We start from the raw sequence: 24,870 nt of genomic DNA, 5'->3' as shown, positions 1-24,870 counted from the left end.
TCGCATGCTCATTTTGGACCTCTCGAAGTGGGGGTTGAGGCGGTTCACATGGAGGACCCTCAAAGGGTTCCTTGGAGCCTGTAAATCCACCAGACAGGTGACATCACTTTTGTGCTCCACCACCTCAAACGGCCCAGTCCACTTGTCCTGCAAGGCACAAGGTTCCACTGGGGCCATGACCCACACTTTTTGCCAAGTTTTAAATTTGACCAGAGTGGCATTCTGGTCGTACCACTTCTTCATTTCTTCCTGGCTTGCTTCCAGTTTTGCTTGAGCGAGTTTCCTGAAGCGGGCGGTTTTGTTTCTGAAAGCCAGCATGTAACTAAACTCATCCTGGGGAGTCTTCCTGGGAGCTTCCTCCCAGCCTTCCTTCACCAAACTCAGAGGTCCATACAGTAGCTCAAAAGGACTAAACCCAAGAGACGTCTGTGGCACCTCCCTGTACACAAAGAAAAGGCATGGCAAGAGGGCATCCCACTTACGCCTCATGGGTTCTGTTAGACCCTTAATCATGCCCTTCAAGGTCTGGTTGAACCTTTCGACCAGACTTTTACCTTGTGGGTGGTAAGGAGAGGTAAACTTGTAGGTTACACCACACTCCTTCCACAGAGATGTCATATACCTTGATATGAATTTGGTCCCCCTGTCAGAAACCACCTCTCTGGGGAACCCCATGTGGGAAAAGACCCCCATTAACGCCCGGCTCACCACTTGCGCCATCGTTGTTCTGAGAGACATTGCCTCTTGGTACCGGGTGGCATGGTCCACCAAGACCAGGATGTACCTGTTGCCCATTGCTGTCTTGGGATTCAGTGGCCCCACAATGTCCATCTCTACCCTTTCAAAGGGTGTTCCAATAACTGGAAAAGGTTGGAGAGGAGGTTTGACCTTCCTCTCACTCTTACCACTTACCTGGCAAGTTTGGCAAGACCTGCAATGTCCATCTGACTGTTTTCGTATTTAGGGCCAGAAGAAGGGGGTGACAAGCCTGTCAAAGGTCTTGTCCTGCCCTAAATGTCCTGCCAAAGGCACATCATGAGCCAGACCCAGTAGGAAGGTCCTGAAGTGCTGGGGTATCACCAGCACACAGGCTGACCCATGCTCAGCTACCTTAGGCTCACTGTACAGGAGAGCATTCTTCCAGTAAATCCAATGCAATCCGGACCGATCACCAGCTGCCTGGTCTGCAGCCTGCCGCCGCAGACCCTCTTGAGAAGGGCACTCTTTTTGCTCCTTGCAGAATTCCTCCCTGGTGGGACCCCCTTCTTTCTGCCAATGGGTCAGCTCAGAGATTTCCCCCAGTTCAGCTACCTGCTCCCCTGTAGGTACCGGGGCGTCCGCCTCACGTTTTGCCTCCACCCAGTCAGTGGGAACATCAGGGGCCGATTTCCCGTGCCCCTTGCCCTTTCTCTTGGCAGGGACTTGGGCCACTGTTTCAGGCTCCATGCCCTCTTGATCCCCCTTTCTGGCCTTCATTGACCGAGTGGACACGCATGCCCATTCTGGCAACCCAAGCATCTTCAAGTGAGACCTGAGCTCAACATCCTTCCATAAGGACTGCTCCAGGTCGTTACCTAACAGACAATCTACAGTCATGAAGGGCTCACAACCAACCTCAAGGGACCTGAGGACCCCCCATTCGAAGGGAACCTGCGACACCATACACTGGTGCTCTGAATTGTCCACAGAAATTACTTGGTGGAATGCCCCGGGGACTACCTGCTCCTCAGAGACCAGGTGACACCATACTGAGGTCACACTTGCTCCAGTATCCCTGAGAGACTCTACCCTTTTCCCATTGATGGCCACCCAGGTACTGTATTTCTTTGTGTTAGGGGGCACCTGGTTTCCTTGGACCATCTCACTGTCCCCTAGTGAGATTAGGGTCATTTCTGCGGGATCCCCACCCTCCTGTGGGTACTCCTCCTCCTTAAGCGCTACACTAGCCAACACCTTGAACTGCCCACCGGTGGGTGGGTGTGCCCCCTTAGGGTCACATGCAAAACACTTGCAGGCTAGTCTCAACAGGCTTTCCTGACGAGACCCCTTGTTTCTTATCTCCTTCGGGATGGGAACCTTTACCCTGGGTGTTAGTTTGGGGCCCTTTAGAGAACTCCTGTGCTTTACCCTTGTCCCCCCACTTTTCTGCTGGGGACCCTGCCCACCTTTGGCTGAGTCTCCCCAAACGCTTTCTTGTGGACGCTGGTACTCACCCAGCGGTCTGCCTCCATAGCAAGCTTTCTGGGGTCAGTCAGCTTGCTATCAACTAGGTGCTGGCGCAGATTTGCAAAACATAGACTAGACAAGTGCTCACATGCAATCAAATTGAGGAGCCCCTGAAAATCTGACGCATTACTGCCCTTCACCCAGCCATCTATAGACCTGCAAAACACATCTACACATTCCAACCAAGTGTTGGCATTGGACTTCTTACTGGACCTGAACTGATCCCTGTACTTTTCAGGAGTGAGACCATATGTGGTGAGAAAGGCGTCCTTCATGTCAGGATAGGTGAGGTGATACCCCTTACTCAAAGCTATTAATGTATCCCTGGCTCCTTCCGGAAAGAGAGGCCACAATCCTGCTCCCCAATTCTCCTCAGGGACCCCATTCATGTGTATCGCTGCCTCGTAACCCTGAAACCACTTTGTATGTCATCCTCCTTCTTGAATTCCTTGTTACATTCTTAGGGATGTGCACAATTCTGTCTGCCTTTCTTGACGGGTTGCTGTCACTCATAATCTAACATCATCCTTTTCTCCTCCATGGCTAACTTAAGCTTCTCCAGTTCTACTGAAACTCTCCTTGCTTTCCGCCTGTCCTCCAGCTCTTCTGGAGACAGGCCACTGCTGCCTGGCCTGGAGGGTTCCCCTTCTCCCAATGGCACATCCACCCTAGGAGTAGGCTCCTCCGCCTCTCTACTGAGGTCACCAGACTGCTTGCTGGCATGTCTGGCTGCTACCCAGGCCCTCAGCGCCTTTTGTAGCTCCTCCTTCCTAGTGAGGCATCTGACTTGGACTTTTAGGTTTTTGCAAATCGCTTTCAATTCCTTAACACTTTAGGATTACAAAATATCCTCCTCAAAGGCAACTTCCAGGGATGCAACAGATGATGCTCTTGATTCCGGCATGATGAAGTAGCAAGTTCAAACTGGCAAGATCAAAAATAGGCCAAAAAGAAAAGGAACCAGTATGTGGCACGTAATGATCTGCGATATGGTAGTAGTGCACACCAATCACTGTAAGTCAAGTGCAAACGCAAATCCTATCCTCACAGCTGACAACCAATGTTAGAAATGGGGGTCTCTAGTTGGTAAGGGTTTGCACCTTCGTCCAAACAGGGACACTTCTTCCTAGTCAGCATAAGGGAGTTACACTCCTAAAATTACCCCTGCTCAACCCGTTGGTGACGAGCAGTCAGGTTTATCTTAGAGGCAGTGTGTAAAACATAACCAACAGTAATACAGTGTAAGCACTACAAAAGGACAAAGCACCAGTTTAGAAATATACCCAATAATTTTATATACTTAAGACAAGACCAAAAATGATAAAAAAAATCCACAATACAGTACTTAAAAATCTTCAGTTATCAAAATATGCTTGAAAAACAGTTCCTTGATGTCGATAGCTCCGGCTATCACGGCGTCGTGAGCAAACAAATCCAAACAGTGCTAGCTGACCGTGGCATCGCAGGCCAGCTACGGTGTCAGGAAGAACCGCAAACAGTACCTTTTATAAATGCAGGGCGTCGGCGACCTCTCGTTGAGCTTCCGAAAGCACGGCATCTGCAGGCGTTGGTTCTGGAGGTCGGTGCAGGAGTTGTTGGGGCCCTCGAAGTCAGGTCGAACTCCTCTCTGTTGAAGACAGGAGAGCTGGCATCAGCAGGTGTCGAGTGCTGCAGCGCGAAGTGCAGCAGTGCGTCGTGCGGTACCCTTAGGTCGTGGTGCAAGGAGGGGGGCTCGGTGGCGGCGTCAGATGGTGTCGTCAGTGAGACCAGGGTCGCAGTGCAAAATGAATGAAGTGCAAGCAGCATCGTTGTCGTTGCTGAGGCGCTGTTGTCGGCTGACGAACTGGAGTCGATGGCAGTGGCGTCGGTAGGCTAAGGCTGTGGTGTGGGATGAGAGCAGTGCGTCGTGTAACTTTATGAGCGGTGCCTTCGAACCATGGTGCAAGCAGCGGCGTCGATTTCGGCGTGGAGCAGCGTGGCCGGGGAGGCCAAGGCGTCATCGTGAAGCGAGGCGGTGCCCAAAGGTCGCGGTGGGAGCAGCAGCTCGATGGCAGCATCAGCAGGTGGCGTCGGTGAGACCATTGTCGCGGTGCAGCGTTGCCACGGTACCCTCTGCGGAGCCTTCAGGACATGGAGTCAGCAGCGGCGTCATAGACGGTATCGGGTTGCTTTTCCTTCTGTTGCAGCACAAAACACACAGTCCCCAGTGCTGAGGGCAGAACAGCTTGAAGTCTTTGCTGTTCCTGAGACTTCTTGAATGGGGGGCAAGCTCTACCTCAAGCCCTTGGAGAAACTCACAAAGTAGATTGCAGAAAGTTCAGTCCAGTCCTTTCTCTGTCCAAGACAGAAGCAGCTACTTGCAGGCCAACACAGCAAAGCACACAGCAAAGTGGAAGTTCCTCCTCGGAGCTTCTCCAGCTCTTCTTCTTGGCAGTCTTCTTGGTCCAAAAGAGTTCTAAAGTTCAGGGGTCTGGGCCCCAATATTTATATCTCAAAATCCATTGATCTCTTAGGAAGAGAGTGTCTGTGCCCAGCCAAAACCAGTTCTGCCTTCTCTGGTGTGGCTTCCTGGCAGGAGGCGGAGACGGCATTGTCAAAGGCAGACCAGGCCCATTTAGGTGCACGGAAATCTCCTCTCCCCTACTCTAAATGCAGCCCAGGTCTACTCAGCCTTTTCGTGACCCACCAAGCCTATCCGGAGCCACTCCTGCTCCCCAGCCCCTGTCATCCAAAACCCAGACAGTCAATCCACAAACCCAGCAGAGGCACATTGGCTCGTTAGTCAAGAAAATACATACTATCTAAAAGAGGTATTTTCAAACACAGAATGTAAATTTTTTCATTTCATTTCATTTCATTTCAAATCCACTTTATTCGATTACTTAAAATCAAAAAAGTATACAAAACATATAAAAACAATTTAAAAACATTAAAACGTTTCCATTATTAAAAATAATATATCACAGTCAACAATAATAAAAGCTAATTTAGTTCCTCCCGTGTGGCCACCTGTCGTTTCTTCATAGACCTAATTGATGCCACAAGAAAACTAGCAACACAAAACATGGTTACAGGGGATTCCTTTAGTTGAAGAAACAATAAAGCAGGTTTAGTTTGAAAAAAAGCTTTCTCTTTCAAAATAGGGAAAATGAACTTTTTCCTAGCTTCATGGTAAAAAGGGCAAAAAAGCATAAAATGCGTGGTGTCTTGGGGAGAAAAATCATCACATTTACAGGGGGCCTCATCTTCCGGTCTAAACCAACCCTGTAAATCACTTAATACTAAGTGAATCTGGTTAAACCGAAATTTTGTCAGTAGCCATCTGTGATAAGGATTCATAACTATAGACAAATAGGGATGCATGGTCAGAGACATAATAAGCAAGAAGTGAGCCCTTACAGTAGGTTTACTTAACTCCTGGGATTCACGCTCAACTTCGTAGTGCTTATTAAAATTTGTTTTAACCCATTTTAGGTCGGCTTTACTTAGACCTTCAGGATTGGTGAAAATCTCTGGCCGCCCAATTTTCTTAGTTGACATTTTGATATAGGACAGCCACTCGATTTCCTTCATATTGTCCAAATTGATACAGTCCTTCAGGATCCTATGATTCAACTTAAGATTCGGGTTTGTCCAAATTCTGATCCACAGCAGGATAGGCGCTATTTTTATAATATCTGAGATATAGCCTGTCCCTAACTCAAGATGGATCGAAAAGGTCGCAGTGGATTGAGGGAGGCCGAGAAGAGCACGTAAAAATGTATTTTCTTCTCTTTGTATGGGGTCAGATTTAATATGTCCTCATATTGCAGCCCCATATCTTGCAATTGAAACAGTTTTAGCCTGATGTATGGCTAAAATGGCTGCGTATGGTTTTCCTCCTAATCTTTTCGCAAAACCCAATATTGCAGCTGAAGAACTGCGGACAGCATTCACCTTAATAGAGAGTTGCGGGCCCCAACTACCTTTATCATCAAAAACGACTCCCAAATATGTGAACACTTTCACCCTCGAGATTACTTCACCGTTACAATGGAAGGTTTTAAGGTGCTTTTTCCCCTTACCCAATGACATAATGTGTGATTTGCCATTATTAACCACGAGGTCCATGGAATTCATAAAATCCCCAAAAGAATCCAGTAATCTTTGTAACCCAAGAGGTGTCCGGGCCAGTAAAACTGCATCATCTGCGTAGAGGAGTACAGGTATAGGAATACCTCCCATACGCGGGATATCAGGTGTGGCAGATAACAATTTTCCTTCCAAGGCATTTATATACAATGTAAACAACATAGGTGCAAGAATGCAACCTTGGCGCACTCCTCTGCCAGACTTAAAACTAGCTGTACATTTCCCCGCCTGAGTCATCCTTATAGAGGCACTCAAGTCTTTGTGTAAATCTGCCAGGAAGTACACAAGGGGCCTGTCAAGTCCCAAATCCAGTAACAAGGACCATAGCTTTGACCTGTTGACCAGGTCAAAAGCCGTGGACAGGTCCATGAAACCTAGATAAATCGAGCCCCCTGTGGCTTTTGTATATTTAGAGACAATCAAATGTAAATTAAGGCATTGATCCTCTGTGCCCCGCCCCGCTCTAAATCCGTACTGGACGTCGGTTATTATATTTTTCTCAGATGTCCAGCTCGTCAGCCTGCCTAAGATAACCTTCCCAAGGATTTTAATGGAAGAATCCAACAGGGATATGGGTCTGTAGCATCTGGGGTCTCCCCTTTGGCCCTTCTTAAACACGGGGATTATGATCGAACGGGACCATGACTCTGGGGGAGCAGTTACAGCCACAGTATTAAAAACATTCATCAAAATTTTTGCCCAGTACTCAGGGTTGGCTTTAAACAGGTCCGAGGGCACCCCATCTGGGCCTGGCGCCTTGCGGCCAGCCGTTCCCTCAATCGCTTTTCTCACCTCCTCAATATTAAAAATAACAGGGGACAACGGAGGATTAGAAGTAGGTACCTCAAAGGTATCCAGCTCAAGATTACTCCCATAGATTTTTTCAAAATGGCTTAATCAATCCTCTTCTGATATGTTAAGTTCTAAAACAGAATTCTGCGAGCCAGATAACAGAGGAGTATTAATGATTTTCCAGAATTTGGAGCTATCTTTCAGAGTAGCCTTATCCATCAAAGCAGCCCAGGCTTCTTGCTTAATTTCCCTTTTCCGCACCTGCACTGCTTGTGCATACTCTTTCCTTAGTTGAGTAACTAACCCTTTATTCCTGGGACTATCATTAAGAGCCTTTTTAAGTAATTTATGGGCTTTGGTACAGTTATGGTCAAACCAACCAAGTGCAGGATTATTTTTAACAGTTCGACCCTTAATAGTAAGTTATTTTGCACTTGGAGGCATATAGCTACAAATGACGTAATTACTTCTCCACCCAAGTGTGGCGGGTCTGTACATATATTTAAATCTGAAACAACCTTTGCAATGAGTGTATCATAAAAATCTCCAGGGGTAACCTTACTCCAATTCAGCCTCCTTCCCTGGTCTTTAACTTTAACATCCATTAGAGCAAGAGGCAGAACAGTTTTTCCCTTAAGAGAAAATTCGTTATCAAGCACTATTGCCACCGGATTATGATCACTAAAAGAGGAACGAATAGCATTGTAAGAAAACACATATCTTAAAAGACCTGGGGATAAGAATATATAATCTATAATGGATTCACAATCCCTAGCTTGATAAGTGGGAACACGGCTGCTCTTATCAAAAAACCCAGCTTCATACAATTCATTATTGGCTAGCAGGGTCTCCAGAGCTTCACTCTTAGAATTATGTTCAAAGTGTTGGGGGGTTGTGAAATCCGGTCCATCAGTATCTTTATATTGACTATTAAGATTACATAGATGCACATTAAAATCACCTATCAAAATATAATAGCAAAAAGTGGATTGATTTGCCTTATAAGATTCTAAAAATTTAGATAACCAAAAGATATGCTCATTTGGGGACTCCCCCTGCGGAGAATTATAGCAATTGACAAGAATTAATTTGGTATTATTTGTCATACAAGCTTCCAGTATAAGACAGTTCTGAGAAGTACAAGCAACCTTGTTGATCCTTCCTGTAATGTTTACTGAGATCAGAAACATGAGACCACCTCTGTCTCTCCCTGCTGTCGATCTCAGGGCTGGAACAAAGTAGGATGTATATCCGTCAAGCCAGAAATCACAGACCTTGTCCCAAGTCTCTTGCAAGGCTACTATATCGTATTGCTTCACAAAATTTAGCCATCCACTATCATTCTTTTTGGTCCGCAAGCCCGCAATATTCCAGCTTAACATCCTTACCTTTTCCCCTGTGCTATTAGGAGAACAGATAAAGATGGGTTGTGGGGTACCAATACTCAATGTTGCCGGTGCTAGTTCTATGGGACCCTGTTCAACCAAGCTATCACTTTCCTGCCCCACAGTGTCTTCGCGTCAGTCACAGGCCTCCAGGCCCGAAAGTGCCCCAAATCTGTTATGGGTGGAGATCTTTGAACCAAACCCACTATAGTTATTAATATTATAGACTCCAGGGGCTACAGGGATCTGGTACTCACTAAAGGTGAAAGGTCTGAGTCTCACGTGATTCAGAGGGGGTTTAATTAGCTGTGAATAAAAATAACCCAGCGGGCGCACACAGACATAATTTGCTTCGTGGACAAGTGAAGCTGCACGTAGCAGAACTGTAGCCGCGTGTTGCGGATATTTGAAATTTACAATTATACAGTCCCCATTACAGGTCTTACGGGACGGGCCAACCCAGTTAGTCCTTCTAGTGGATAAGATTTGATCTGAAAATCTTATCGGGAAGCTGCATTTTCTATTCAGCCAAGACACTGTTTTATTTTTAAAGGACTCGTGCGACTCCTCGTGGGGCTGTGCAGTATGACTATCAAGGATAGGCACATTAGTTAGCACAACCACGTATGGCGCACATTCAGGGGGAAGATTAGTAGAGCAATTATTTCTTTCCTGTCTAAAATTTAGTAATTCCTCTTGGCCCGAAGAAGATTGTTTAGGTAAACCATTTAATGGTGTAGGGTCGGGGGGGACTATTTCTGTTACAATAGGAAGCTGGGTGGGATACTGCTTAGTAGCGTGAGCTGCGTCCCGTGGGGCACCAGTAGAGCCCATATCCAATACCTTATCCCTTTCAATCGTGGCCAAATGATTCTCTAGCAAATCTCCAAGCCTCTTAACTTCTGATTTAACAGAATCTAATTGGAGTACTAAAGATTGGGTATGCTCAACTAACTTGGTCTCAAATTTGGCTTCTAAAGTACATACCAAAAGGGCAAACTGCTCCGGTGATAAGTTAAAACTGGCTGTGCTATTCTCTTCCTGCAAAACAGATCCATAGACAGGACTGTTTAGAACTTGGTGGTTAGTTTCCCCTCTTTTTTTAGTGTGCTTACCCCCTCGCTTATATTGATGATTCCTACAAGCTCTTACTGGTCTAGAAATAGGTAGGGCCTCCTCTACATCAATAGTGGAGGTGTCAAAAAGTTCCTCTAGAGGCTCAGAGTGAACCTGCACTTCCACCATTGTATCCACCCTATTACTCTGACCTATTATATCAGCTCTTAGGCTTTCAGTCGAGGGACTAAATGTGGAGTCAAGAGGGGCGGGAGGACTCCCTTTACCAAGTGAGGCTCCTTGATCATTATTAATTTGACTAACAATTTTAACCAAATAGTTGTCAATTGGACCCGAACCAGCTCTAACTTTATCTTGTTTGCTAATAGGCATAATCGGATTTGGCATATAAGGACTAGCAGTAAAGTATATACCAGATGCTAATAACAGCAAACTAAAGGAATATCACCAAACAATATTATCAAATTAAACCTAGTATAATCACTCCAACAGGAGGACAAGCAATAATCCCACGAAATGTCTCAATTGCACAACACGTAAGGAGTCTCAGATCGTTTAACTCACAGAACCAAAGTCCATGGCCCAGCCCGGCCTCCCTCGGCCCCGGACGGCCACAGACGGCCGGCCCTTTGTCCGGGCTTCGTCCGGCGCCGTCCGTGCGCGTTCCGCGTGGCGTAAAGGGGCTGCTTTTTATCAGGGCCTTGGCACGTGAGAGGCGGGACCGGAATTGCAGGTGAGTCCCCTTAGGCTCCTGGGGCTTGTAGTCCACTCGCGTACTGCTGCTGCTTACTGCCCCGCTGTCAGGCGCTGCGTCTCCCGCGAAGCGGGAGGCGCGAGGTCTTCAAATAGCCCCCAACAGGTAAGAGGCGGGACCAGAATTGCAGGTGAGTCCCCTTAGGCTCCTGGGGCTTGTAGTCCACTCGCGTACTGCTGCTGCTTACTGCCCCGCTGTCAGGCGCTGCGTCTCCCGCGAAGAATGTAAAAAGCACCTTCACTAAAAGATGCATCTTTAGATTCTGAGTTCAGGAATACTAAACTTCATTTTCCTACCTAGTTCCCAGGGCCATTTATGTTTATAAGATGTTATAAACAAACTCCCCATTCAGTCCTATAGAGAACAGGTAGCCTTGCAATAGTGAAAAACAAAATTGGCAGTAATTCACTATCAGGACATGCGACACACACCAGGCAATGTCCGACCTTTCACATACACTGCACCCTGCCCACAGGGGTACCTCGGGCCTACCTTAGGAGTGCAAAGTCGACATGGAAGTACCAGACCACACACAGGCTCTGCACTGGCAGGCCGGAGTTACATTTACGGGCTGCTTGGGTGGGTGGCACAATCCAGTGCTGCAGCCCACCAACAGCATTTGATTTACAGGCCCTGGCATACGCATTGCACTTTACTAGGGACTGACACATAAATCAAACAGGCCAATCATGGAAACACCAATCCACAGCACATTTTATCACAGGAGCACTTGCGCTTTACCACTAATCAGCAGTGAGAAAAGGGTGCAGAAACACTAAGCCAGCACAAACAGAGTCAAAACCGGGAGGTCAGAAAGCAAAAACTCTGGGAAAACACGCCAAAAGATGCCAAGTCCAACAGTAATCATACTATCCAGCTGTTCACAAGCAATGTACATACAAAGGGTATTTTCATCAAAATAGACTTCTCTGAGTAGTCCGCCTTACAATTTCTAATCCACAAATTTCTTCTTGCTAAGACCATATAACCTGTCGCCATGGCAGAAGCTATAAAATGTATGAGGAAACATCAGCCAGAAAGGTTGCCTCCTGTTCCGTATTCACCAGCAATTCAGGAAAATCAGTTTCCTTCTGAACTGCGGTGGCCAATTTCTCAAAGTCCGAGACATGATCTTGAGGTGCGTGGCTCAATAAATCCCAGCTTTAAGTGTCAGATTATCTGCAGAACCTCTTTCTTAAGTGCCCCTCCACTTCTTGTTTGTAGCATCAGAAGTTGAACAATCCTCATGATTAATGGCCACTCTCCCTATCAGGGTATCTAGAATGGCATCCACTTTAACATTACAAGAAAGGGAGTCCTCTTCTTCCCCTAACAAGTAAAGTTTTTGTAAGAACTTTGGGACAGTGGAATGATCTAGGTCACTCCATTATCTAGTAATTTAGGGCCTCATGTAGGTAGCATACAAGTTACCACTTCTTAAATACCGAACGTTACCGAATCGGTATTTAAGAAGTGGTAACTTGTATGTAGGTAATCCTTCGGAAAATATTACCGAATCGGTAAAATTCGGTAATTACCGAATCGGTATTTACCGATTCGGTAATGAGGCATACCTTCCCATTGATGGGAAGGTATGCCTCATTACCGAATCGGTAAATACCGATTCGGTAATGGGGGGAACACTTGCAAGGGTGGCAGGGTGTCACATTGACACCCTGTTGCACCCCTGATTCGGCCATGTGTGCACATGTGGCACACATACATGCCCTAAGGGCATGTATGTCTGCCACATTGCACACTCCTAAGCGCTATCACATGCGTTTACACAACCATACATTATTTACCACCAACTATTAGTTGGTGGTAAATACCGACTCAAAACATCACCCACACACTCCCCCTACATCTCATTTTTGTATTCGGAATTTACCGAATCGGTAAATTACCGAATTCAAAAATGATCCCCCTACATACCAAAAGCCAAAATACCGGTCGGTAACAGTATAATTACCGAAAATCGGCCGTTACCGACCGGTATTTGGCGACCTACATGAGGCCCTAAATCTTTATTTCTACCAAGAAATGTCATAACCTAAACTGCTGGCTTGACATATTGAGGAAAGAGGCCCTCTGCAGCCGCCAGAGTGGGAAAATGAGAAAAACCTACATTCTCGCGAGTGTGCTGTAGAATATGCGGTACTTCTTCCCTTTGCCCATATTTCTCTGTAGAAGCTGAAGGGAGATTTGTTTTTGAAGTGATGAATCCAACGCGGGGGGAAACCACAACCTCCCCAGCATGCTTCTTGTCTGTCACCCAATGCCCTGGACACTGCTGTTTCAATCATAGCCTGAACATCTGCCACAGAACTCAAGGTCAGAGGTTCAGCAGATTCCCCGAATCTGCTTTTCCTGGCTGGAACTGGATCCTGCTCATCTGTAGAAGACAAGATATGCCCCCTCTATGATGCTTGCTTCCCCATCATTCTTACTGAATCTTGCTGATACTGACCAAGAGGAACAAAATGCACCTTAAATAGGCTAAAGAAAATCAGGAATGAACCAGTCCCAATTATCTCCCAAAACTCTTTATCTGAACCATTGAAAAACATGAGCAAACAAACCAATGACAATATTCCAACACATATTTAAATATTTATATATATATCTGTAGGATTGACCTCAATTGAGGCCCTTATTGTATTACAGGAACCGGCAAGGAGAGAAGCCTCTCATTTGCCACCACCGTTCGTGACCCGGGAGGACAGCGCCAACAACTGCAAGCCAGCAGAACACAGGCTTTCCAACTCACCAGGAACATGGCACCTAAGACCTCACGGAGCCCTACTTCAGCAGTGAGCATGGCGGCAACCAGCATGTCAAGCTGGCCCCAGTGCCCGACATGCTGTAGTTTCCACAGAACTTTTCACCTTAAATAAACCAAACATCTGAAAAATTGTTTGAAGCAGCCGAAGCACTGCACACGTCTGGGTCATTGGCACAGAGGAGAGTGGCGTGGAATGTCACAGAGAGGTATGGCATGGAGTGTTCTAGAGTAGAATGACGAAAAGTGGAGAAGAGTATCATAAGGTGAAGTGGCAAAGAGTGTTGTGTATTGGAGTGGCATAGACTGGAGTCACGAAGAGTGGTGTTCACTGAAATGGCATAGAGTAGAGTGGGCTTGTGTAGAATGCATTGGCCTAGAGTGAAGTGGCATAGAATTCAACAGCATACAATGCAGCATTGTAGAATGCATTGGCATAGATTAGAGTGTTGCATAGTAGAGTGCAGTGGTGCAGAGTGGAGTGACATAGAGTGGTACAGAGTAAAATATAGTGGCATAGAGTGCAGTGGCGTAGCGTGGAGTGCTGCAGAGTGCAGTGGCATAGAGCAAAGTAATGCAGAATAGAGTGGCATTGTGTACAGTGGTATCGAATACATCAGCATAAACATGCAGTAATGCAGATTAGAGTGTGGTGTTCCAGACCAGAGTGTTGTAGAGTGTAGTGGTGTAAAGTGGCGTAGAGTGAAGTGGCATAGAGTGAGGTAGAGTGTAATGTTGCAGACTAGAGTGTCGGAGAGTGTAGTGGTGTAAAGAGGCGTAGAGTGAAATGGCACAGAGTGGGGTAGAGTGTAATGTCATAGAGTAATGTGGTGTAGAATGGAGAAGCATAGAGTGCACTGTGCAGAGTAGATTAGAGTGGCTTACAGTAGATTGGCTTGGAGTGCAGGACCGTAGAGTTGAGTGTTACAGAGTAGAATGCATTGATACAGAGTGTATTGGCATAGAGTGCAGTGGCATAGAGTGCACTGTTGCAGAGTGGCATAGAATGAAGTGGCGTAGAGCGGAGTTGTGCAGAGTAGATTGGAGTGGCATAAACTGGAGTGGTGTAGAGTGCAGTGGTGAATTGTACAGTGCGGTAGAGTACAGTGGCGTAGAGTGCATTGTCATAGATTAGAGTGGTGCAGAGTAGCACAGAGAGGCATAGAGTGCACTGGCTTAGAGTGAAGTGGTGCAGAGTGGAGTAGAGTGCAATGTTGGAAAGTGCAGTGGGGTGGAGTGGCATGGCATTGTGCAGAGTAGAGTGAAGTGATGTAGAGTCAGTATGCAAGGTGTGGTAGTAAACTGCCATTACAGACAAAACATTTTCAATTGTAATGACCATTACATTTGCACAGAGATACAGTTTTACTGATATAAAACTATACAACACACAAACAATAATTTGTGGAAATGACACCACCAATTGTATTGATTTGTTTTGATCATATTAATGTGTTTGTTTCTAACAGACTTCAGAATTAATTAGAAATGCAATTCATTTGTGCGTCCCGAATTCTGATATATTCTGTGTGCTGAAAAAACCCACTTTCCAACAATCTAGCAAGATTGTCAAATAAATCATCTCATTTTGAAGTAAAAGAAATAAAAGTAAACACCAATTTCCCTGGAAGACAGAACCTGATAAAAAAAGATTTAAAGACCTGGTTTCAGAAATCCAGTACTTGTGGGAGAATACAGTAAATAAGGTTTGGGCAGCTAAACGGACAAATTCATGCTGGATAACCTAAAACAAATAGAGCCAGCAAATAAAAAGCCAGAAAATGTGAGTTACAAACCACAAAGCCAATGGTAAACAAAGGGCGGAATGCATTCCCAGGGACGCTTTCGGAATGTTTTTAAAATCTCTTCAGCAAACCAGGCAGCTGCACTATCTGGTAGAGTTTGACCTAATAATGACTTTCTAAACTGTGACTTTAGATAAATATTCAACCAGTCTCCAAGTTAATTTCAGATTAGTCTTGTATGGAGAACTGTACACCTTTCATGCCGACAGGCAGGCCGCCACTTGTGTGACACAATGCTGTGCTGAGCTAGTCTTGGGAGTCCCTGGTCCGTCCATGATCTGTAATCTGATTGAGTTCTAACTAGCCTTGGTTCACTCTGTGTCAGCTGGGACTGAGGCACCTACAGCTGATCCACTGACACCATTTTAGCAACTGGTGGCGCATTGATATAATGTACTTAACACATTTCCTGGAACTGAAAATAAGTCAATGTTCAGACTGTTCCATATTCTATCCTTTACCTTTCAATAAAGCAATAATGACATTAAATTCGAACCGAGGGATAAAAGCTGACTAAGTAGAAGGAACTAAACAAGCAGTGCCCCGCAAGGACCACAAGGAAGCCCAGTAGAGACAAGGCACATGTGGCTAGGAGAAATAAAAAGATACAATTGTGAAGAAGGAGCAACCAAGAGACTGAAAAGTGGCACAGTGCCTGTGATGCAGCATGTTGATGATCTAGGCAGAGACAAGCAGGCTGGTTAGCCTGGTAGAGCATGTTTTGTGCCGATGAAAATGCTGCACCTTGCTAGCTGGGTTGATACGTCTGAGTGTCTATCCAGCCATTACAGATTTCCAGTGTTTGAGAGCAGCGCAGCACATGATTGCGTATATAGTACATGTGTGCAAAGTTTATGGAGCCTTGCATTACACAACTTCACCACTGCAGAGCTTATAGAAAGTGCCTGTTTAGCCTTGCCATCTGGACCAAGGTAAGTCCTTAATGCTAGGGAGTAAATCAGCCCGCTCTGCAGCTAATGTGACGTGCACCTCCAGTACACATCACCATCGGGGCACTAAATGACTGCCTTCTGCTGGCAGTCACATGCTTCCTAAATGGACATCTGGTTGTACGAAATCATCTTGTGTTGCGTAGTTACAAGCAAAACTGTCCTCTGGCACTGTGCAAATGCTAAACATCAATTTACTACATGTACAAATGTTAAACCTTTGTGTCTTGGATGGGGTGAGTCCACATGCCACCAGTGGTCTTCAGGTAAAAGGCATCACTGTGTCAGTCTACAACTCTTCTTTGGGAAAGGTTTTAATTTCGGCCCTGTTGCCTCAGATAAGAACAGCGTGTGCTTGCCATTGGTCAAAAAGAAAGAGGAATTACTGCATCAGTCTATAGAACTGCTGGCACTGTCACTTGAGTATTGTGTTTTGTTCTGAATTGATTGACGCTGATTTACTTTTTGGATAAACATCAAAAAGTGTTGAATTTGCTGATTGAAATGTGATGTTTACAGGTTACATTTTGGGGGAAGGAGGTTGTGTCATTGGCTCTAAGCCAACCACTCACACAGAAGGGGGCCCCTGAGACTATAACAGGCAGAGAGAACAGTGGAAACTCAGAATACAATCAAAGCAAAATGTATTTCCTGTGCTTCTTTCTAGTGTGCACTCTCTCTTTTTTATTCTATTCCTGCTATGTAACTTGAGCCTCCCCTCTCTACGCTGTGCTGATTATCAGCCGTGCATATGTATGGCACGCAGAACCTCAGTACTGTATTATACAGAGTGTTTTTAGCTTTTGTCTTACCAGACGCTTCCTCCCTGGCTTGTCTATCGACCGTTGTGCCCTGAAGAAGGTGAAGACCCACATTGGGGTCAACCACCGAAACGCGCATCGGCGCTGGAGCTTCTCTGTTGATCTGTGTTTTTTTCTCTCCTCCAATATTCACCTATATGCCTATTAAGAAATTTAATTTCAACTATAAATTGTATTATCCTCGGCTTCTCATGTATTGAATAGCTCTGGAATTGACTGAATTGTGCCTTCTTTATGTTGTTGACACAGGCATTCATTGTTGTATGTAAAATGAAGAGAGGGGTTTGTGGTCTCCTTGTATAAATTGATACACTGAAAGCCGTGAACCCCTATTGTGTAGGACATATGAGTATGTGTGGGTATGCACTTGTGTGTATGAACAATTGTGTGTGGGGGTGTAGAATGCGCTTGGGTATTTTTGGTGTATTACATATCCCATCTTCATATAATTGCAATGTTATATTTATTGAATAAATGTGATAATTTTTGTACCTAATGTATCTGTGTATTATATTTTAGGAAGGCTAGTCTTACATATGTTCAGCATTCATATCAGTGACGATTAACATTTTGGATTATTTACGCAGACAGGGCAATTTCGCTTTGATTGTATTCTATAGGCTCTAAGCCAAACTACACAAGCGGGGTACCCAGCCGCAGCCGCGGCTAATTTCGTAGCGCGTGCTGCATCGCAATTTGCGATGCAGCGCGCGCTACGAAATTCGTTTTATTTATTTAATTGTTTACTTACCTGCAATTATCCATATTCCGGTTTTTAGAACCCCCCACCCTGCCCCTCCCCCGCCCCGCCTTACAGCCCCACGGAACTCCCTCCACGGGCCGCGGCTGGAGGTACCGCTTTTATCAGGAGATTTGTGAAAACACAGAATATAGGCCATTTGTCTACTGACTTCCAAATGTAAGCCACTGTGCAAAAACAGAACTCATCTTGCAAATGCCCTCTGAATTACATGATGTTATGAATAACCACAAATTCAGAAGTGTACGAAGAACCACTGTTCCCAAACTCAGAATCATGTGTACATTTCAGATATATGTAGGTTTCCTTCATACCCATTTTTCTTTTCTTACCATATCAATTGCTGTATAGTTGGTATACAATGAAAAATCATCGTAAGTTGCGGTTCAGTTCTTGGCTTTGGGTATCTCCTGTTTTTGGAAAACCTACAGACCCGAATTATCCCAGTGACCAGAAGGGTCTATGACCATAAGGGTATATCACTTTTGTAATCGGCCATTGTGACAAAAAATACAGATGAAAACGATGCCACCAAAGGCTATTATTTCCTATTCATTTTCATTATTTTTATATCAACAATTATTTTCTTTGAAAAAACCCTGAGGGATCTCCACATTGACCCCTTGCTCAACTCTTTTTGTTTAAAAAATGTATAGCTTTCCCAGGATCACCTATGAGTTTCATGCCTGTCTTTACTCTCAAACTGCAAGTAGGTTGAAATCAGAAAAATTAGGAAAATGGACTATCTCTTTGAAAAATACAAAAACTGTAGTACAAAAAACGTATGTTTGTGATACAACTATGCCTGTTCCTTAAAGCAGATGGTGATCCTAGCACAGCAAGCCTTTCATTGATGCCAAAACAAAGCATATCCTTTCCTGGCCAACACTTTCTTTTCATTTTTCCCCAAAACCTGACATTTTGCTATAGTTTGGCTAATTACGCAGCTCCTCCAGTGCGATCTACAAACCCTGGGTAGCTTTAGTATCCTCAGCTTGTTGGTATAAAAGAAAGCATATTTGGTGTGGATGCCTTTTTGGGAAAACTTTTTCATTAAAAAATGGCTTAACATCAAGCAATCAAGAGGTTACAATCAGGAAGACTAATTATCAAGCACTACACATTGATATTGAACACAATGCTATCACAGCAAATGTCTGCCTCAAAGAAAGCTTCACCATATTGTGAAATATTCAGTTCTCTTAAACATACACATGGTCTTTATTTGCATTCCACTTTAAAAAAAAACATCTTTTCATATGTGGCCAAAAAGATGGGAAAACAGCAAACATATCACAATTTTTTTCATTCTTTTAATATAAATGGCTATCTTTCAGCATTTTCTTTTTGACATCAGATCTCATGCGCCAAATAGAAAAATGAAATGTGTTACTAGTCACTAGGCATTCATATGGATCACATAGCTATCACAGCAAATTCCTGCCGCAGCGTGCTCTATATCGATGGGAGTGGGAAAAATATTTAGGTGCGAATTTTGGAAGAGGCAAACATTTGTCATTTTTTACCTGCGGAGTATTGATCCAGCATTTGCTGGGCCCCCTTGCTTACCTCTGGTCCTCCGATAGACCTTTTTCTCCGACTGAGAGGTGATTGGAGTTATAATAAAAATGTCAATTAACAGTGCAACCAATTTGGCTATACAGTGAGGAACAGAAATCAATAGCCAAGTACCAAAGGTTTGTTACAAGTTAATATTCAGATTCAAATAATCACTCTTAAAACCCTGCTGTAAAGATACAGTGACAACTGGGATTCACAGACACCTGAAGAAATTAAGGTGAATTAGGATCAAACAAACAGGTAGTTCTGTAACAACAATGCAGAACAACAGCATAAGAATCTGGTTCTCAGAGAATAATCTAAGGTTCTCTCTCCTATACATTATTAATCTAGAATTTCAAAGTCCAGAGGATGGTTTGGGAAAAATGCCTCTAGCAACTCAGGCAGACTACATAAAGGAAGTCAGGTCAGGACAAAATTAAATCGGATAAGAAAACGTTAGCATCTCCGAAGCTCGGTCAAGTGTCTTCTATGGGTCAAGAACAAATGTCAATCTAAGCCACACTTAAGCAAAAATCAAAAAAAGCATTCAGCATAAGACCTCTCAAAGTTCATTAAGCTAGCAATGTCTCAAGGAAGAAAGGAATCAAGGAAGGTGGAAGGTGACTGCAAAGAAATGCATAGGGGCCTGATCAACATCAAGAAAGAGATGTACATGAAATCTGCAAGAAAATCTGAGACTCTTCGGAAAGCCTGCAGCATGTGGAACTACCTGAGGTTTTGGAGTCGCTTACTTTGGGTTACAAACAATTGTCCACCCCTGTTTGTGAGGTAAGTTGAAGGCACACCTACCTTGCTTCAACAATTGCAAAGCCAAAAGTTTCCACATACCAATCTCAAACTCTATTTTTGTATATTAAAGGCCACAGTTAGCCATGAGTGACACCAACCACAATAAATGAAAACTAAAAAGTACTACGTTTCTCATGTGGCACTAACACAGAACTTGTATTTCTTTGCACAACAGGGGAATATTTCAGCATTCAAAATTAGGATTGAATAAGGGAGGGTGTTTAGTGCAGTATTCCTTTATTTTTCAATGCTGAAAAGGTCACTAAGCTGTATTTATAGTGTTATCTTGTATGTCATTGTATTAGTCTATTTACATTGGGCCTCTTCACCAAAGCTTTTTTGAGTACCTCAAATAGTGTGCCAGTACCGGTATTTTATGTACTCGCTAGAAACTATTCACTGAACTCCGGCAGGCGATCTCTGCTTATGCCTGCCCTATATCTTTTGTGTGAAGCTCTCATCCACAAGTATTGAAACCTCCAAATGCAGATATCAGTTTTTAGTGTAAATATTTAATGAGTAATGTAGTGGCTGGAAAAATGTGGGATATGTACTACTAAACGGGAGGAATACATAGAAAATTAAGCAGGGGCATAGTTATGTAAATGCAAATGCCAAACATACCCACATCTACTCCAATAGTACTGCTGACCAAACATGCTCAAATCTACTTCAGCCAAGTCTTTAACTAAGTCACACACCACACATGCTGAACCATTGCCACTACACACCACACATGCTAAAACATTGGCATTACACTTTCACAGAAATCAATGTAGTCAAGGAATACAACATACTGAAGTTAAAAAAAAAAAAATTGTGTCAATAATTATATATTAAATTCTTTTAGAAATGTCAATAAATGTTATCTTTAAAAATCAAAAACACAGGCACAGAACAATAAACATAGAGAAGACTTATTGAAGCACGATTTCAATCACATTAATGTCACCAGCATGGGAGAAAGAGCTCACTTCACCTGCACTCCACTCCCAGGTCATCAATTCACATTTAAATATTCTGGCTGCAACTTATTTCCTGTCCATTGGATCTTTCGAGAGGGCCAGGGGACACCATGAGCATTTCACAGGCAAGCCAATCATGGAGTTTGTAAAAGTTACTCAGATGCATCACCTGGTTGGTAACCCAGGTTACTGCTGTGCCACAGTCACTAAGAGAAAGACAAAGAGTGACCACTTCTCTCAGGTATTAGATGGCATTGATTGCACCCAGTAGACATTTTAAGTAACTTGCCACAGGGAAAATCCTTTCAGACATGGACACAGCTGGCACACCATCAATGTGCAAGGCATCTGTGATTAAAGGAGCTGCTTCTCTGATAGGTACACTACCCTTTCTTTGAGCACACAAGACAGCTTTATTTTCCAACACTCTGCTTTTACAATCAGATTAGTGCCTGGAATATCAGCCTCATGTGGCTACAAGGTGTTAAACTTGGCATCTTTGGCTTGGTTTCCACTAACATTTTGCCTTCTGACCTCGTCTTTTTGACTGTTTTGCTGAACTTCGTTTTGGCTGGTTGTAGGACTCTGTGCACTTTTTTACTTTGGGCCAGTGCTAAAGTGCATGTGCTCTTTATCTAAAATGTTATTACAATTGGTTTATCCCTATTTGGAAGATTTAATATACCTATAAGTACTTATAACAGTGTACTACATGTGCCTAGGATCCATAAATCAAATGCTACTGGTGGGCCTACAGCACTGAGTGTGCCACCCGCATAAGTAGCCCTTTAAACATGTGTCAGGCCTACCACTGCAGAACCTGCATGTGCAGTTTTAAACTGCCATGTCGACCTGGAAAATTAACCTATTTACCAGGCTGAAACCTTCCTTTTAATTACACCTCTGTCACCTCTAAAGCAGGCCTTGGACAGCCCATGGGAAGAGTGCAGTGTACTTAAAGGGTAGGACATGTGCGTTTATATTTTACATGCCCTGGAAGCGAAATACTCCTAATTTTGTGTTTTACTGCTGCAAGGCCTATCTCTCCCACAAGATACTATTGGATCTGCCTGGTAACATTTTATAAATGTAGCTTCCAATTGGGAAAAGATAGGAAAAACAAATTTAGTGTCTCTGGGCTAACAATTTAAAAACACATCTTTTAGTGGAGTTGATTTTTAGAGCGCTTTTCTGAAAATAGCGCTTTTAGAAAGTTGGCATTTTCTTACTTAAATCATTCAGGGCCTTCTGCCTGTCCATGGAATACATGTCGGGGGTGGGTGACAGCACGCATCCTGCATTCCCTCTAGACAGCTACACACAAAAGAAGGGTAGGTGTGCCTGAGTGGTAATCTGCATGTTGATGGGTTTGCCTGAGCAGGATGAGGGGGAATAGCTGACACTTCTACCTGAAAGGGCTGTGTCCTCTCTCCACACAAAGGGTTGCATATGCCCCTGTAGTGAGTCTGGAGCTAAGGCATGGAAGGGCAGGGTGTTGTGCAATACAAAGACCTTTCTTTGAAGTCTTCCCACTTCAAAGGCTAAAATGGATATAAGTACTGTTGCTCTGCCACCATGGACTCAGAACACTGCTAAAACTAAGGACATTCTGCAAGGTAGAAGAGCTGTTGTGCTGTAGGAGGGACTGCCACTTTGTTAACTGCTTTAGGTGTTGGCCTGCCACCTGCTGATTGATGTGCTGAAGGAGGGACTACCACTTTTCCAACTGCTTTGCTGTGGTGGCCTGCTGCTTCTTGCTTGAAAGTGAGGACTTGACCTGCTCACTACATCCTAAGGACTTACGTTTCTCTAAGGGCTTATTGACTTACCTCCTGTTGCTGAAGTCTCAGGGATAGCAAAGACTTCACCTTTCACTTTCATCCCAGCACCTTGACTTTACTTGCTGCAAGTCTTGCTCTGTCAAGTGATGCTAATCCAGTCCAGGGCCCTTGGATGTGATTTTAAAGTGCAGCATCCGGCAGAACCTGTGCTTCGACATCTCTGCATTGAACAGAAACTGACGTATTACCTGCTGTGACATCGGGATTAACACAACATTGCCGCTGCCATTTCCTGACACTGTGTAGTGCTCTAGGCACTGCCGCAGTGCCTCCGGAATCACTGCTTCAGGGATCAATGCATCGCCACCAGCACGTGGAGAAAATCAGCACATCACCTTCAGCGTGGATTTACCCAGCACATCGTCCTCGCATTCCAGACTCAGCATTTCGTCCACAGAATCAATGCCTTGCAGCTACTGCATTTAGTTCTGTGACAACAATTAAGGTAATTTGTCTGCGGGTGGCCAGAACTCTTGACTTTATCCTGGTCCAGCGCAACCTACAGTAATCCAAAGCGCTATTTGCTTCTAAGTGCTGCTTTTCCCTTATTTGTTTGAAAAGTCATATCTTGACTTTGACTGATTTGATTGTTGTTGTTTTGGTCTTGTTTATTTCCGAATATAATAATCTATTTTTCTAAAATGGTGCGGAGTCTTTCTGTGGTGTTTTTACCATGTTACTGTGTGTGTGTGTGTATGTGTGTGCACAAACGCTTTACACATTGCTCTTTTAGATTAGCCAACCTGCTCTGTGCCAAGCTACCAGAGGGGGTGCACATGTGATCTTTTAGTACGTACGTCACTCACCCTGACTAGATTGCTGTTCTTGCTTGGACACAGTGCCTACTTCTGCCAACCATAACGTCGATTTATAACGCTAGGTAAGGTTACAGGAACATAGTAAGGCTCAGATTTTGCTTGTATAAACTCAGTGAAATTCAGCAGTTAGTTATCTGAGCTTACCTACGCCCCTGCAATGCGCTGCTTATGACCTCATATATTACATCACTTATGTAATTGTCATTGACATCACTGATGACATCACAAATTATATCACTGATGGCATTACTGATTACATCAACCAGTGAGTGTCTTTATTTCATAATTGTTTCTGAGACGTAAAGATATATACTAAGCTACTGCATACTTTAAATTGCTATTCTTTCTGTACTACTAACAAGTGGATAAAGGGGGCGTGGCCTCCAGAGCACTCTCAGCAATCAATAAATCATTCAGGTGTCTTGTCAAGCATGCTACTCGTCTGTAAGGGTCTCTCAACCCTGAGGGGGGCCTGCTGATCCATCAATGGCTCTGTGGTTCAGACGAAGAGCCAGGCCGTAAGGTCCTTGCTCATTTGAGGCAGAGACAGTGATTCCCTGAGGTGGGTAAGCAGAGTTTTCCACGTCTTTGCTCTCAGATAGGAGAAAGATCTTCCTCTGGCCATGGTCATGCGGATACGGGGGGCGATGGCTAGTCCAGTTGGGTGAAGCAGAGGTCTCTGGTGGGTGCGTGGAATTCAAGGTGGTGGTTAAGGTACGCAGGTCCCTCATCATATAGGGCTTTGTAGAGGTGTGTGAGGAGCTTGAGGGTGAATATTTTGTTGACTGAGTGCCTGTGGTGGTATCTCAGGTGGTTGGAGATGTGGCTGTGGTGGGGGATGTTGAGGACGAGTCTGGCGAAGGCGTTCGGAATGTTCTACAGTTTCTTGAGGAGTTTTTGGGTAAAGCCGGCATAGAGTGCATTGCCTTAGTTGATTCTGCTGCTGATAAGTTCATGGATGACAGTCTTTCTGGACTCAATGGGGATCCACTTGAAGACCTTATGGAGCAGGCATAGCGTATGGAAGCAGGATGATGAGGTGGGGTTTATCTAGCAGTTCATGGTGAGCGAGGAGTGCAGTATGATGCTGAGGTTTTTTTGTGTGGTTTAAGGGAATGGGGTGTTCCAAGTGCGGCAGGCTGGGAAGGGGAGCAGGGGGATGGGTCTGAGGTTCTCGAGGTCCATCAGGTTGGCAGAGGGTTTCTTCATCAAGGTTTTGATTTATGCATGTTTCCAGTCTTCCAGGAAAGTGGCTGAGTTTATGGAGTAGTTGATGGTGTGGCAGAGTTCGGGGTCAGTTGAGATACTGGATCTGTTGAAGATGTGGTGTGGGCAGGGGTCCGAGGGTGCTCCGGAGTGGATGCTCTCCATGAACTTGAGCATCAGTGGC

Source organism: Triturus cristatus, chromosome 2_2, assembly GCF_964204655.1.
Source record: "Triturus cristatus chromosome 2_2, aTriCri1.1, whole genome shotgun sequence".
NCBI classification, from domain to species: domain Eukaryota; kingdom Metazoa; phylum Chordata; class Amphibia; order Caudata; family Salamandridae; genus Triturus; species Triturus cristatus.
This window is presented reverse-complemented; position numbering follows the sequence as displayed.